This window comes from Coturnix japonica, chromosome 6 (assembly GCF_001577835.2).
Source record: "Coturnix japonica isolate 7356 chromosome 6, Coturnix japonica 2.1, whole genome shotgun sequence".
NCBI lineage: Eukaryota > Metazoa > Chordata > Aves > Galliformes > Phasianidae > Coturnix > Coturnix japonica.
The window spans coordinates 9,851,191-9,868,481 of record NC_029521.1 but is presented as its reverse complement, the minus strand read 5'-3'; the positions used below and the strand labels follow the sequence as shown (position 1 = coordinate 9,868,481).

General features: G+C 40.2%; 1 long non-coding RNA gene across 2 annotated transcripts; it reads left to right on the top strand.

Annotated features, from left to right (window-relative positions):
* Positions 1 to 4,154: 4,154 nt before the first annotated feature.
* On the top strand, positions 4,155 to 15,346 carry LOC107315705. Of its 2 annotated transcripts, XR_004307695.1 has the most exons (4): positions 4,155 to 5,153; positions 5,477 to 5,587; positions 11,323 to 11,642; positions 13,002 to 15,346. It is a non-coding gene; the product is annotated as an uncharacterized LOC107315705 (long non-coding RNA). The 2 variants fall into 2 exon arrangements; XR_001556027.1 differs by lacking the exons at positions 4,155 to 5,153; positions 5,477 to 5,587 and adding an exon at positions 10,760 to 11,195.
* The last annotated feature ends 1,945 nt before the right edge of the window (positions 15,347 to 17,291 follow it).

Here is a 17,291-nt window from a genome sequence, read left to right as displayed (position 1 = left end):
AGTGAGTAGCCTTGTTAGCACAGCCTCCCAAGACAGTATTTCTTTATCCTAATAAAGTGGAAGAGTGTGTAGTATAATAACTCACTCTGCAACTAGGTTAATTTCAATGTGTTATTAAGACAGAGGCCATTAAGCTGTAGTTGCTGTTAGATACAGAAAAAATCATTGTTAACCATATCAAGATTTTCTCTGACACCTTTCCATATTGGTTTATGGGTTTTTTTTTAGTAATACTTCAGAAATATTTCCCTCAAGGGTCAGTGTGATCACTTTCTTGTCGCTGCTTTGTGCAAGAATTACCCCAGCAACATATGATTTTGCAAATGAATAGTATACTGAGCAGCTTTTAAAATCTACTATAGCTCAGATAAGCCAATACTGGAACACGTTTATGCATGAACAACTAATAACTAATAAATGAAAGAAATTACATGCAACCCTAGAAACAATTTCTTAATTACAACTCATTCAAATTAACTGTGGTATATTTTACCTATTACAATGCAAGCAGCTGTTCTGTCACTTTACGTTTTAGCTTTCTATGACAGGTATGTTTTGAAAATAGTGTGTGGTATGTAACACCTTTTGTGAGATGATGTTATGTATAACCCCCCAGTAGCTACACCTCCATGCAATATTATTCTTAGAGAGGCACTGGGTCAAGCATTAAAACTTAGACTCAGTAGAGCTAATCGAATGTTATTGGCATGAATATGAAGAATTGTTGAAGGGGTTCAAACAACACAAACAATTATAGATTGATATAATTGCATTGCTATCTGATGCTGTATTATTGTGGGCAGTAATGTATTATTCCAGAGAGCTTGTGTTAAAAAATGAGAAGAAAAAAAAAAGAAATAAAATAAAAATTGAAACTAGATGCATACTAAATAGAAAATGCTTTATTATCATTACTGTCAGGCTTCACTACTTCAGTGACTGGAGCTCTTACAGTGATGCCTCAGTAAGTATAAAACTGCAGTGCACTTTCTAAACATAGTGAGTTCAAGTGGTCAGTGTGAATGTTACCTTTCCTATAAGATCAGCTTTTGGGAACCTGGGTAATGTTCCTGAGCATCAACTTCACTTGAATTCAGTTGCATCCAGAACTGAACAGCAGAGGACCCGAAGGAGAGCAAGCCCAGTTGAATCAGGAGCAGTTTGAGCATCTCCAGTTCTTGAAAGTTATGGGTACTCAAGTCATTCTGAGTTTGATTTCATGAGAACAATCAATCATTTGCTTGAATTCACACACCCACAATGACTACAATACAAAATCTTCCAATCCTGTTACAGTATACAACTTACTTGCTCCATCTTTTGGCCTCACCAATTGTTTCTCTGAGGGGCTGCTATGAAAGAAAAAGATACTTTTATAACAGGAGTTGTCATTTATCTCCTTCCATCCATAATGGTGTTTTACAGACTGAAATAAGAAGAGCTGGTACTGTTAAAGGAGTGCTCTCAATCCCTTGGTTACTTGTGTTTTCCTGAAAAAAGAAGTCACGGTGGTTGTTTAACAGTTTATTTTGGTTTTGTTTTACTTGTGTTCAGTACAGATTACTAACACTGAAAAGTGAAAGCCTGAGAAGAAGTGGAGGAGCCCAGAAAAAATACTGGAAACAAGGAGAAAGAAGGACTGAAAGGAAGTCAAGAGAGAGGTACACTAAGAAGCTGAGGTAAACAGAAGTGTTATCAGTGCACTGACGTGGATGTGAATTATTAACACAACCCCTTTCCTTCTGCTCTCAAAAATATCCTCAAACTTTCTGTTAAATGAACACATTCAACCACTGGAATGTTAGGAATTATCATAATTAATAAGGAATGTTACTTTCCAGATGCATCATCCCTGGTGTCTGAGCTGTATTACATGTTCTTTAATTACACTTCATTGTGCTAATTTTTGTTACAAGTTCATTATTTCATCTAATGTATTTAATGGAATAATGATCACAAGATGATTACTATTCCAGAATTTTATTCAGGGTGATGAAGCTACTAAGTTGTATTTTTTTTCTGTGTTTTCATGATTTCCATTACTGTAAATAACCCATATCTATTCATTTTTAGTTGACGTCAGTATCCCTGAATGAAGGTCTGAGGCTCAGAATGACTGAGTCTTTCTGGACAGTCAAGCCTCCTGTCTTTTCTGTAGAGCAGACAAGTAGTTGTTGACCTCTCAGTACGTGAAGGGTGCCTACAAGAAAGCTGAGGAGAGACTTTTTGTAAGGGCATGTAGCAACAGAATAAAGGGAAATGCTTTTAAACTAGAAGAGAGTAGTTGTAGACATCAAGAAGCAATTCTTTACTGTGAGGCTGATGAGACACTGAAACAGGTTGCCCAGAGGGATTGTGGATACACTCGACCTGGAGGCATTCAAGGACAGGCTGGACAGGCTTTGAGCAACCTGGTCAAGTGGGAGGTGTCCCTGCCTATAGCGGGAGGTTGGAACTAGATGATCCTAAAGGTTGCTTCTGACTCAAACCATTCTACAGCTCTATGCAGATACAATATTTTTTACAATGAATGCAATACAAATAGCCTATATTAATTCCACTTTCCCCTTCAATAGAAGTGACATTCAGGCTGTTCGAAATAGACTGCCTTCGTGCTACTGGTGTCTCTATAGGTAAGTTCTACAGTCTCCAGCAGAACAAGGCTGTAGCTTACCTTAGGCTTTTGCTGAACATTCATTTAATGCAGAAACTTTACTGGACAAAAATCTTTTGTCTCTTTCAGTTTAGAGAAACTCTCTTTCAGTTTAGCTGAGACTTCTGAAAGAATTTCCCTCTTTTTTTATCTGCTAAATGATGTTTCAAGCAAGAGGTAAGGATAAAAAAATTAAGTCAAATTACTTTCTAGTTTTCCTGCAATAGACTTTTAATGGCTTGTGTAAATTTTTGTACTGAAAAACAAACGTTCATATTAGAGTAACCTGAATTTAACTTCACAGCACTGTTCCTAGGGACAAATGTATAATTATTTCTTTTTCCAGTGGTAGCCTGAAGCACTGTGGCTGACCCAAGGTCATACAGAAATGCAGAAGTACAAGCTCAATTAGAGGCAAGATCTTCCCAGTGCTAGTCTAATACTTATTAGCTACCCTTTCTATGTTAAGAGTACTGTGAGGCATTTATACTTATGTAGGAAAACACTAGCCTGAAGAAGCTTTTATTCCAAGCATGACAGAATAAGATCTTGTGCACTGTGAGGATTCCTCTCAGGCTTAGCACACTTGTCTAGGTTTAACCTAGGTAGTATGAAAGTCAAACAGGCTGCAAAGTGAAACTGAGCTCTCTGCAGTGCCTGGGCAATTAGCATTGTGTGTGTGTGGTTCCAGGTCTCTGCCACTTCAGTGTTCTGGGCTTACTTTGTTCTGCTTAAAGCAGAGAGTTATGAGCTGCCAATCAGACTTCAAAGGCCATTTTAGGCACAAAAAGTCAGTCTGGTTACCTGTGGTCTATGCGTCTAAAACAAAAGTCTGAGATACAGTTAACAAAATCCATGCATATATTTCCAGTGCTGATGCTTTTGACATTTGGTTTCTCCACACAAACTGATGTTTAATGTGCTTAAGATATAGAGAGATGTGGCTAGGATGTCGCAAAAGAAAACAGAACTTCAATTAAAATTTTAGATAATTTTATTTAAATAATTTAAAAAAAATCAGTCTTAGATAAGTATCAAAGGAATATTTTGCCTTACTTTAAAAAAAAATCAAAATTATATATATATATAAATGTATGCATGAAATCTCTGTACATCACAGGAATCTCTCTGTATAGCAAAATCTTTCAGTCTGGAGAAGAGAAGGTTGCGGGGTGACCTCATTGCAGCCTTTCAATACCTGTAGGGAACTTACTCCCAGGAGGGGAGTAAACTCTTCAAAAAGGCTGATAATAGCAGGACTAGGGGAAATGGTTTTAAGTTAAAAGAGGGAAGATTTAGGTTGGATGTTAGGGGGAAGTTCTTCACTAGGAGAGTGGTTAGGCCCTGGAACAGGCTGCCCAGGGAGGTTGTGGGTGCCCCGTCCTTGGAGGTGTTCAAGACCAGGTTGGACGGGGCTCTGGGCAACCTGATCTAGTAAAGGTGTATGTTTGGTGGTCCTGCCAGGCAGGGGGGTTGGAACTACATGATCCTTGAGGTCCCTTCCAACCCGGGTCATTCTGTGATTCTGTGATCTTGCCACATACTTGGAAATGAGATCTTCTATTCCAGTGTAGTGAGTGATGCAGTTCCAAACACTGACACAGTGGATGAAAACATCTCTACAAGTTCTTGTTGAGATGCAAGGCAGCATAAGGATAGTTTGTTTGTTTGTTTGTTGTTGTTCTTGTATTATTTTTTCCTCTGTTGTTCCACTGGCACAGCACTTTTGTTAATTCTATCACTAAGCTAAAAATGTCTCGCTCCACAGAATTTAATAATGGTAGCAAATAGAGGACCAAGCTCTTTGTATAAGCCATACGTTATACAGTAAATAAGGAATGTTATGATCTAGTTGCTAATAAAACACCATGGGAAATCTGATGATCTTATTGAGGCCAGAAAGAAAAATGGTTCTTTCACATAACAGTGTCACCCAACAGATGGCACTCTAACATTCACAGTGAACTACATTTGTAGTGGGTACAGAGACATTTGGGGTGAATTTCAGCTTCTGGCCGTGTGATGGTTTTATGATTTTTTATTTCATTTTTTGTGATCAGTATTCCACATCGTAACATGTAGTGCACTGGAAGTTAGAGTTAATGCTCCAGTCACCTGGACTGTCGAAATTTCCAGGTGCCTAGTCATACAGTAATACAATTATGCAGTTGATAGGTAAACAGGGGTTAAACTTAAATGAGATCTGGGAGAGGTGGAGCCAAGCTCCACTCCATCCACTAGCACAGCCCAATTACCTTCACCTGTGCTCCTGCAGCTGAATCATAGCTTGTCTCAGGTGGTTAATCAGAGGTTCAGGCTGTGATCAACAGTTTCCCATACATTAGTTCTCAGAAGTAACTTTGAGAAAGTCTTCTCAGAAGACCTGACCATTCTGTTTTCCATTTAGAGGGAAAGATGAAACTGACACGACTGCCCCTTTTCTTTTACTGCTTACCCCCGTGCTGTGTGCTCCCTAGCCATCTTGCCTTCACTGTTAGAGGTAGGACTTTGGTTTTTCAGTTTTAGACTCTCTCTCTTATTTGTTTTTTTAGTGTCAGTCCTGATTAACCTGTATTAGTATTCCATACCCATATTAGTATTTCTCTGTAGGATTGGTGCAGGAGTTCATTTTTGAAGAAAATCTCTAATTGTAAAACCAGGGGCTGTCAATAGCATGGTGCCCCGCAGTCTTAATTTAATAAAACAATAGTAGAATCCACTTGAGTAGCATGAAATTCAAAAGCCTTTAGTCAGACTGGAACATTGTGCACTGGCTGGCAGATGTTTGGAAAGGTACTAAAATGTAACTCTTATTGTCCATAGAATTTGCTGTTCAGCACTTACAAGATACAAAATGACTGCCGGCTGGATGCATGTATGTGAACGACCAGAACTAACAGACCTGGAACAGGGCAGCTGGGCTTGAGTTGTAAGGTCAGGCAACTTTTCTTTGTGCTTTTAATATTCAAATTAATTTCCATCGGGACATGACTTAGTTAAGGTGAGCTGTACAAAATTCATCTCCTTTCCCTTTATATTCCATATCCTATTTAATGTATGTTACAAGAGAGATACTTCACTATGCTTCATTACTTTAATCACTGTCCTTTCCTACTGTAGTTCATCAGTGTGTGCAAGTCTATTGTTCTTGTTAGAGGCACCGTCTAGAGAAGATGGCCTGGGAAGGAAAACAGGAGAGCATATTGGTAGTAAGGGCAAGTGGATTTATTACTGACTAAGCTGTACACTTTTTGACAGAAAATTCTGATCAGTGATCACTTTTTGACAGAAAATTCTGATCAGTGTTGATGGTAGCTGGTGCTGCCTCCCAACGTTTTCTGAATCTTTTATTTAGTTTGGAGTTCTGGGAAGCACTGGTGAGTTTAATCAATTTACTCTTTTGATAGGTAAGAGCGTTCTGCGAGTAATGACATGTTATTGCTGAGAAAAGATGATTGGAAGAATGGATGTTTTATTTTACTATGTATCCTGGGAAAAATTATTTATTTATATTTTTTCAGATTATAACTGTGCTTTTCTATGCACAACCTATTTGCAGGACCAGACTTTGTTATTTATTTCAGTCTTTATGTATTTATGTACTATAAGAAAAGTCAAATTAGAAAATACTTTTTCAGTCTTACGTAACCCTATCTATAAAAAACAATAAAATCCTGAGTTGGCAAATGAATTGCAAATGAACTGGGAAGCCCCTTGGCACGTTGAGGTCTGTGGCCTCCGTGCAGCCTAGGGACAGGTCACAGGCTCTTGTGTGTTACCTATCCTTTGAAAGATTTGACTTCCCTCCTGTTCATAGGCTCCCTTTGGGTACTGTAAGGCTGCAAGTAGGTTGCCTTGCAGCCTTATTTTCTCCAGCCTGAACAAGCCCTGCTCTCTCAGCCTGTCTTTGTAGGGAAGGTGCTCCTGTTCCCTGATCATCTTTGTGGCCCTTCCCTGGACCCTCTCCAACAGTTCTCTGTATTTTCCACCTCATTTGATTGGTGGTCTGGTGAAATTGCTTCTCTAATGCTGTGGCTCATTTAGCAGGTAGTTTTGCCCTATGCAGGTTTTGGCTCATTCCTCAGCTTCTCAGGGGAGAGGAGTGACTTGGGGGTGGAGGGGTGGGGAAGCAAGTAAAACTTGCTGCTGTCTAAGAAGGAGTGTGGGTTAAGAAGAGTATTGAAAAAACAATTCTGGCAACTGGGACATCTAGAAGAACTAGAAGGGTAAGTCACCACAATGGTAGTAGCAGTGATATGTTTTGATAAGATTCCTAAATTAAAATGCATGTGATATCTGATGACTCAGGGCAGGAGATCCCACAAAGCATTCCTGTTGTAATTTTGTGGATTTTATATTCTGTGTTGATAGAACTGAGAAGATTTTCAGGCACTACTTCAACTCTTGCTGAAACGTTTCCTTCTCCCTGCATGTCCATTCTTTCTTTTGACTAAAACTAGTGCAGTGTAGATTGAAAATGGTACTGCAGCATCTTTTAGAAGTTTGAAGGATATTCCATAGCATTGATACTCAGCAGTATGTCTACCAGCACTACTGGACTTCCTGACACAGTGGTACTACTGGAACAGCCTCTTTTTGCTGTTGTTGCTTTGGTTGTATGTTTTAGTAGTGTGGAGCTTACCTGACTTTGTCTTTTTAAACATGAATGTGTGGGAATTCATCTGGTGCTTTATTTGTAACTCTCAGAGATGCCAGGGGAAAAGAATTTGCTAACAAATTCAGCTCCTGAGAGCTAGAGAGCTGAAGGGCTTTGTCAGTCACCTCCTTCTGTCACGTTCAGACGACCCGTACTCAGGAAAAAATATTACCATAGCCCTGTGGAATTAGCTGCATACATGTCTGCAGTTTTGTTGTTTGATCTAGAATCATGCGTAGTCTCAAGTTTTGGAAGCCTGCCTTTTGTATCATTAAATCAACAATAGCATGTCTTGTTTCTTCCTGTTTAATGTAAAATTGGTTTTGATATGTAAAGTAACTCTGTAGGGGAAATGCATGGTCAGGGCTTTAAACAGTGATGCAGCACCTGGAGGAAAAGCAGGCTGAAGCTTGGGGAGCTTGGGTACATACATGCAATGCAGCTGAGCGCCTGGGAGTGGTGGAGCCAGGACCCGCCCCTTCCCAGACCTCATTTCAGGGCTGGCAGTGGAGGTATGTTGTACACTGGGGATGTTTAAAAGAGTTGCTGTCTAAGCACTATTGATATTGTGAGTACAATATTATCCATTTGATCTGCGTAGCTGTCACAAGAACAAGAATCACAGCAGATGTTCTGTTCTTCCTCTCCTTTACCAGTGCTGAAAATGCATATGTTTAGGGGAATCCTGAGAGACGAGTTATCTATAGAGGAACCTCTGTGATTTCCCTGTTCTCTTCCCAAATGGAGATTAAAAAATGAATGACATTTTAACTGTGTGATTGAATACTTTAGTGAAGGTGGTTTGACAGCCATCTCTGTGACAGAGCTGCTGGTGGGAGAAGGTGGGTTCTTTCCCTCCGGTAGAGTCTTTCATTCCATGTGAATACATGGTTTCCCAAGGTACTAAAAGGTTCCACCGGGCATGTATTGAGCTCCTACCCTTACTGCTGATGTTTTTTATTAGATGTAAGGTATCATTTCCATCCAGTGAACAAACAACTGACAGTTTTAAAGCTGATATTCAAAAGTAAGTACTCTGTGGCATGAATACATGGAACTATTTCAGGGCAAAAAAGTCAGTGAAATTAACAATGAATGTGTTTTCACCACCTTTCACGTGTTTAAGTTTGGAGCAATGTGTTAAGATGCAGAGGGGAAAAAAATGAAGGCATAACGTCTTTCAGTTTTGAACTAGTTTTTTAAAGGGATCTTTTGGTAGTGGGTTTGTGGTGGTTTCTTTGTTTGTTTGTCATCCAGCTTGAAAAATTTCCTTCAGCTTTGTCCTTGGCTGTGTTGAATTGCTGGTGAGTTGCCCACCTTGTTGTAGCCTTCCTGTGCGAAGTGCTTTCACAGTGCTCAAAATGGGACAGCCTTATCAAGCATACGCTGTGCCACTTCCTAAGGAGGAGAGTGACATTTAGTCTCTGAAATTCACACGGAGCCATTGATTTTGCAGTGTTCCTCCACGCATGGAGAAATGCTGTGTTACCATTTTTTAATGCTAAGGTGACATTCTTTTCATCATTTCTGTACAGCTCTACATTTTAAACGACACTTGCATCTTGTTTTAAGCAAACATCTTGACCTGTGATGGTACAGTGTGGTTTTAGTATATACAAATATTGACCTGTGAATTAACTTCTTTTTCAGTCAGAGGTTTGTTTGGAGTTTTTCACCTTTGAAAGACCTGCAAGAATGGGAACTTCCTGCAGTGCTTCACTATTTCTAGAATAACAATAAACTTTGTCTCTCAGGCACTGTTGCTTCCACTGCTGATAGCTCCTCACACTGCTTCAGTAATGTGGTCCCACACATTACAGGTCCCACAGCTGACCTGACACTTGCCTCAGCTGGTTAGCCAGAGGTTCACGCTGTGATTACCAGTTTCCCATACACCCGCAAAGGTCAGTACTGGGACCAATGCTCATTAATGTCTTCATCAGTGACATCAGCAGTGGAATCAAGTGTACCCTCAGCAGGTTTGCAGATGACACTGTGCTGTCTGATGCAGTCAACATATTTGAGGGACAGGATGCAATCCAAGGAGACCTAGGCAAGCTCAGACAGTGTGTGCAGTAGAACCTCAATAAATTCAATTGCCAGATCTTGCACCTGGGTTCCTCAGGGGGCAAAAGGATTGAGCACAGCCCTGCCTAAATGGACTCGCAGGTACTCCTGGATGGGAAGGTGGTCACGAGACAGAAGTATGTGCTCTCACAACCCAAAAAGCAAACCCTAACCCAGGCTGCAGACCCTGTATACAGGAAAAACCACCGTGGCCATTTTATACACAGGGAGCTGAAAGTGCCAAATGCAGTGAAAAGAAGAATCAAACGTTTTTCTACACACAGTAACAAATTACTTTTAGCACGAGGAGAGTCTTTGCATTGATGGAAACTATGTAAACATTCAGAGAGATTCATTATCACTTTGTTAAGCATTTCCATGCACTCATGAATCTTGTTACAAGTGAAGGAAATAATGAAAGAAAGAATGAAAGAAAGTACTGTTTTGCATTGAGCTTACCTGATGCTTCTGCTGTGACATGGTGCCTGTCATACTTTGAATATGTTTTACATTTGTTTCATACATTTGTCTCTTTACACTTGAGGAGAAGGGAAATCACACTGTCAGACTTACCAGCTGTTCTTGGTGTTACCTGGATGGGTGTTCATGCTCAAGAGGGAATATTGTTCCATTGTGGATTCTGAAGCTCTCATACAGTTTGAGGTACTGTTGTGAGGCTGTATGAAATCTGCCAGGTGGCTGTTCTGTTCTTGTGTTGGAAATGTGGTTGTCTTTCAAAGAACTCATCACTGACTAAATGTGTCTAGACTTTAGTAAATAAAACCACAGAGCCTTATCATTGGGATCATCCTTACAAATGTCTCATGATCTCTCATGATCCATGAACTTACATACTGTGAAATAACTCTTTCCTACAAATTATCCCAGTGCAGGTTTCCCTTTGTTACTCGTCAAAGGTGAGTTTTCATTTCATACACACATGAACATCTACCTGCACAGAGGAGTGTGTGAATAGCAAAGCCCTAGGGAGAATTAAATAACATTTATCCTGCACTTCCAATTGATTTGCTTCCCGTTTGCCCATTAAAATACTGCAAGAGATTCCTATGAGACTTTTTAAAACTACATGTGAATGTAAAGACTCCTTACGGATGTGAAGCATAGTGTAACATTTACATTCAAACGGACGGCTGGGGATGAGGAAAAAGAAGCTGTATCAAAGAGGGTTATATCTTGGTGTTTCCATAGAGATGTTTTCAGGCACTTAGAGCACGTTTGTGCTGTCAACAAAGGAATAGGCAGAATGAGCTTTCCAAGATAAAAAAATAAAAAAATAAATTAAAAAAAAAATTAAAAATTAAAAAAAAAAAAAAAAGTAAATCTTTGATTGTAAATATTTGGCATTAGAACACCAACCCCGAACAAGAAAGCCTAAGGCGCTCCGGAGGAGTTAGTCAAGGCATCGGCCGGTAAGAGCCTTTATAAATGGCTTTATTGTATTGCCCTCTACCGGAACTACCGGAGATTGCAGACTGGTGCTTAACGCGGAGAGAAAACTCGCGCAGGAGCCGTGAGATGGATGCAAACACGTCGTTTCGCATTGCTCAGCAGAATCGCAGAATGAAATGCTTCTGGATTTGGAATCCAAAAAGGGGCGCGGGCTTTGTTCTGTGTTACTGAAGGGATACTCGTTTCTTTAGAGAAGATTCCGTGCACGCAGGAGAGAGATCCAAAATTTGCCCAGGAAATGGATATCGTATCCACAAACTTACAGGAAAAGAAGCAGCTTTCTGAGTTACAGAAGCAGATGGGTTCAAAACTGCAGAGAGAACTGTCACGTGAACCTGTGAGGAAAAGGTCTCTTTGGGTCATGTGCCACAACTATTATTATTATTAATTATCATGTTTGCATTCAAAAAGAACACTTCGCTTTTCCTCACTTAAAGGGTTTTTGTTGTTGTTGTTGTTTGGTGTTTTTTTGCAGGAGGCGTCCCGGAGCACATCGGTGGAGAACAACGTGGAGAACGAGTGGTTCCTCGTAGCTCGTGCAGAAGATCGGCTGTGCCTTCCCGGAGCTGGTAGCTGTCCTAGTGGGGCGGAGGGCGACCTGCGTTACCTCAAAACCCAAAGCGATGGAGCCTGCCCCCAGTGAGTGCCTTCAGCGGCGCCCTGCGTTGCAGTGTGTACGAAACCGGCTCGTCCTTAAGCAGGGGCGATGATGGGGACGGGGCGTTCCTGTTGATAGAAGAGGGTAATTTCCTCCTGAAGTGGCGAGTCCTGAGAACAGAGTAAGTGCAGCAGCAGGTGGGTACCACTTTCAATTTCCTCACATTGCAAGCATGTAGAACTTGCTGCAGTACATCTTTGCAGCAAATATAGGCAACATCTGGGATAGGAATAGGGTGGGATTTGTTTGTTGGAAGTGCAGAAGGCTCAGTGCCCCTTGGTCTTTGCTCTGTATTTCTATTTGGAGCAAACTTTCTCTTCTGAAATTGCCTGTCCCCAAGCCTGTGCCTCGGTACGGCATGTTTGTATAGGTTACACAGCTTTGCTGTTCAGGACAGAATATAAATACAGTTACAGCATTGGTGCTTACGTGAGCAGCAGTTGGTGAGCTATAGATCTCTCTTATGGTTTGCTGTTCAGTTACTTTCCCTGTAGACAAACTTTATATGTCAGGTTGAGGTATCTTGCTTTGGAAGTTAGATTCTCTCTTCCTACAGCAGTAATAAACAATTTGGGTCTTGCAATCTGCTCTGCTTCCTAAATGGCAGAATTGGGTGCTCAGTGATAGGGAGTTCTTGATGCAGTCATTTAGAGCCGTGCTTAAGTTTGTCACATCTCAAGAATATCTTGTTGCAGCTCTGATCCAGACTCATGGCTTAGAAATGTTGTGCTGTAAATGCAATAAAGTGTACCCTGATCTGAAGAGGAATGTGTTCAGGGGTCCCCTGTGGGAGAGGTACCTCGGCAGCCTGAAGGAAAAAGAGTATTTTAAGGTGAAATATTGCATCTGTGTGTATCTTTTGCCCAAGCACAAGTGATAACTATTGCTCAGGCTGCAATGAAAACAAACCATGGGTGGTGGGATTGCTCATTACAGGAGGGGAAAAAAAAAACAAAAAACAAAAAAAAAAACCACATCCTTTTGCTCTTGAACCTGTGTAAGTATTTCTAGCAAGGCACAAAATTTAATGTTTCTACCCCTGGAAAATCCATGAATATCTTCAGAGGATGTGTGTGTGTGTGTTTTTTTCTTCCCCCTTCAGAATTAGTCTACTTATTTTGGATATTAAAAAAGGAAATCAGGAAGAAAAGGTGGCTTTCATTATCTATTTGAGGTCTGTAGATTGTAAAATGGGAAAATTCTGTTGGAACTGTTTATATCTTCTAGTTACTGGAAGAGGGGAATGCTCTTATAGTATCACAATACCACTGCAGAGAGTAATTCCCAAACATCATGGGGTTCATTCACAATTTGTATACAGCTGTAACTACAGTGCCCTGCTGTAGGAATTACAGTATCCACTTTGTTTTTTGTGTAGGCAGTATGATGTTGCTGCAGACTATATCTGACTGTGAAAACACCTTAGGCCCATTTCCTGTATTGTGCTCCAAGTATAAATGGCAAAGCAATATATTACTTGTTTTGATTTTTCTCAGCAAGAAATATCAGTTTGAATAGCAGTCATTATGAACCTGGCTGTGAAAACCAAGTGGAGGAAGAATTGTTTATGTTCCTGTTAGTGTTGGATTGAACAGGGAGGAACGGAAGCCTCTGTGAAGTACTAGTAATTGTTGCATCTGACAGAACATTACTTCCAGCATTCTGTTAATAAGCTAGAAAGGTAAGAACTACATGTAACTGGGGACTATGTAGTACCTGCAAGTACTTCAACTAAGTTGGTTGGTTTTTCTTTTCATGACTTCCTCAAAGAAAGTCAGAACCCTTTCTCCTTTGTGTGCTTAATATAGGTGCTATGCCTTCTGTGTATGAGTACTAATTCCTCTACTATGCTCTCTGTTAGTGAAAGTTATGGCTTCAGTAACTATTTATCTTGGTTTGGTAAAGTATTAAGCTATTCCACATGAGTTAATAGGTGACTGAAAAGTGTTATTCATTTGGTTGGTTGGCTGTGGAAATTCTTTAAGCTTCATTGAGAAGCAATCCCAGGGAATAACAAATAAGAAGTAATCTGTTTCCTTTACTTGAGAAGGCAGCTGGCTATGTCCGTCTCCAAAAGATCCAATAAAAATAATAATAATAATTGCAGAAATATCTGAGGATTTGCCAGTTCAAAATACCATGACTGCTAGTTGCTTCAAGTTCCAGCGTGCACTGTTTGGAATCTCCCTATCCAAATGTTTAACAAGACAAAATAAGCGTTAGGAACAAAGGAAGTGGAAGAGAAATAAGCTTTGGATATATCAACAGGGAATGCCACTAATTTACTGCCTTATTTTGGTTAATACTGTCTGCGTAGTACACTGGTAGTTCCCCACAATTTGTCTTTTCACTTATTTGCATAGAAGGTGTAATGTGGAATTTCAGTGTAAACGTGTATGGAGTGCCAGACAGTGCTGGCGTGGTAATGCAAACAAAAATCTAGTGCAGTAAAATGAAATTCTACCATTTAGCTCTGAGTCCCAGCGGTGACATCTTGATGCTGCTATGGGTAACATGTGATATGAAGGAGTTTGAGAGAGAAGCTGCTTGTCTTCCTTCAGAGGATGGCTAGCAGGATGATGGGGGTGGACTTTTCCCATCACAAACAGTTATTTGTGGTGAGAGAGGGGCAACTGTACTTTCTTTGCCTACTTCTGTCGTGTCCTGCAGCTGCTGGAGTTGTTACTCATGGGCAGTCATTCCTGGTTGACACAGACAGTTCATTTATACAAGCCACGAAGTCTGGAGTTATTAATTGGCAAGATATGCAATCCAGTTTCTGATTTGATAGCAGTAGGTCTGGAACACTGTGCACACATACACCAGATCAAGTACTTCATGTTGACAGTCCATCAGATAGAAAGTTTTGAAACATATGTAAAAACAGTTTCCTGATAACAAAAAAAAACTCCACTAGTGTATGGTCCATTGTCATGGCAACAACGGTTGTGGGTTGTATATAAATTGTCTTGATGAAACTTTTTTCTTTGTACTTACTACAGGTAAGTTCTCTAAGAGCAACCACATCTCAAAATACTGGCCTTGACTCTGAAGAGGAAGATGCTCAGTTGACACCAGTTGATGTGGATATGAACCTAGTAACTAATCTGCTTGAATCTCCTAGTGCTCAGGCTGGACTGGCAGGACACACCTCTGACACTTTACAGAGCATGGATGTGAATTTACCTGAGATTACAGGTAGTATTGGCTCGAGTGAAGGTGCGACTGTATATAATAAGAGGCTGTCTCAATTCAGAAGATGTGACTGATTGGGAAAAGAGAGGAGTAGCAACATTTGGGAGAAGAGACGAGGTCTGCATTTAAAGCACATTATACATGTGTTACGTGTGGTTTTAAAGGCATAAATTGAAATTATCCTGAAATGCTGTCTATGTGCACACTGTTTTAGACAGAATTAGGTTCTTTCAAAAAACAGTATGTTTTCAGAAAACTGCAAGATTATATTGTGACTTGAATTCAACTCTTGTTACAATGCTTTTCTTTAAAGCTGGCATTCCAATTTGCTGTATTTCCAAAGTATCCTTTACCCATAGCAAGGTGCTGTCGGTATCTGGAGAATGCCGCTGCGTTCATGGAGAGACAGAGGAATACCATGCAGGAGGGGCTGTGTTCCCTCATGTGAATTTGGGAATGCTGATTCAACGTTCATCACACATTCAACAGCTTTTCCAAAAGTACAAATGCTACATTGTAGAAACTTTTGATAATTGCTATAAGAATGGTTTCCTTACTAATAGAAGTATTTGAGTAATCTGATGGGATATGTTAATATTGCTATAATACTGAGTTTATTTAAAATAAAAACACAAGTACAACTTGATTGCTGGAGCTGCATTTTTCCTTTGAAGGTATGTGTAACTTCTGTAGCAAAGTGTTGTTAGTTCTTGGAGTTAAAGCATTTCCACTGTGGGGCCTTTTTTGGATTGTTATGACTGAGTGTTGGTAGTGTGCCAGCAGTAGCTGTGGGTGAGCTTAGTCTGAACAGCTCAGTTTTGTTCCATAGGGAAAATATAACCTGGAATTGCTTTCATACAAAATGACGGATCTATTCTGGATACAAAGGCTTGGTTTTAACCAGGTAAGTATGGAAGTAAATTCATAGCAGTTCTTGGTTTGTGGAGAGCAAGAGGCAGATCTACCAGATCCACTGGACTTCTCCATGCCTTTTCTATTTTTCCTTCCACACAATTAGTCAGGTGTCTGAGCAGGCAGAAGAGGAGCTCAGTGGCTGAGCTTTTGTTGCTGCTGAGCTTTTTTGGAACGTACTCAGAAAAACATGATGGTAGGTATCATTATCTAACTGCTGTGCCAACAAAGCACAAAATTCTTTGAAAGTCCATACTGCCATCAGTCCACTGAAATTAAGAGCCTGTCATAACTTACACTGAGTGCTTGCTTGATGACTTCTGAACTGATCTGTACTATGGTGGTTTTTGCAATTTTTTCCAATTTGTTGTTGGGTTTGGTTGTGTTTTCCTGCTGTTTGTAGGGTTGAGCTTTTTTGTTTGTTTTGTAAATGAGGAATTTCTTGTAGAATGTTCCGGTACAAATAAAAAACATGGAGAATGTATACATGAATGAAATGCATGTGAACAAAGAGTGCAATGGCTGTGCTGTCTCTGCATTTGGCAGCTGTTGAGGTTGTGTAAGAATGAGGGGCTACAACGATGCTGCTGAAGTTTGAGGAGTTTGGATTGCAGAGTTGTGAGGAGCAACAGGGGTTAGACAAACCTACGCTGAAATCCAGAAACTGAGAAACAGTTCTTGCATGTAGCAGGCAAGGATAACCAGCAGTTAGTGCTGGAAAATGGATGTTCAAATATTGGGAAGGGTTTACATTTTAACAGGCATAATTAACATGGATGTTACCCAACATTTTCTATTGAGTAGTAAGATAAATACTTTCACAAATATGGATTTGAGAGTTTGAGTTGCCTGTAACCTGTACCATACAAGTCAAAATTATGTCAGAGGACTCTATAGAAGTATTATCTGAAAAAGAAAAACATTAAAAAAAACCCTTGAGCTAAGTTCAGAGCAAAGCAGCTCTTTTGGAGGCACTCCATCTGATCTTGTTTCTTGGGTAATATGACTTCCATCATCCAGACTTATTTCTGTCAAGTGGTGTTTACTCCAACTCCTTCCATTTGTTTAGCAGCTTCGCAGTGGAGACCTTCAGTACTATGGATCTAATAGCTGGAAGATTTGCCATCTAAGAATCAGCACCTGCACCCTGCCTCTTGCACTGCTTTGAAGTAGCACATGAGGTGTTTCTGCTTTTAATTTTACAAGAGAATATTTTCAGTGTATGAATCCTGATGGAATTAATTAGGGAAGACAAGTGCAGCATGTTTCCCTTTCAACAGCTTGCTATCAGAGTTTCCATTACATTATGAATATTGTGAACCAATATTTCATTCCAACTAACTCTATTCACTTTCCTCACTTGAGCATCTGATGTTTGTACAGCTTTGCTTATCCCAGGACTTCTGACCCTTTTCCCCCTTCCCAGAAATGCAGTTTTCTTGTTTGTGGCTTAATCCCTGGAGCCTGGGTTCTGAATGGAGTGGTTGTTGACTGGTACGCTGCAAGCAAGAATACAACGAACAGATTTTTCCTCTCCTGTATGCCAGATGGAAACCAGTCTTATGAGATGGTAGGGATCCTGAACTTGTTCAGACTCTCTGGATCACCTGAGTAGTTTGACAGCTGTCAATCTTGCTGTCAACTACCTCTATGGAGTAGATGGGAACCGAAGTCAGAGA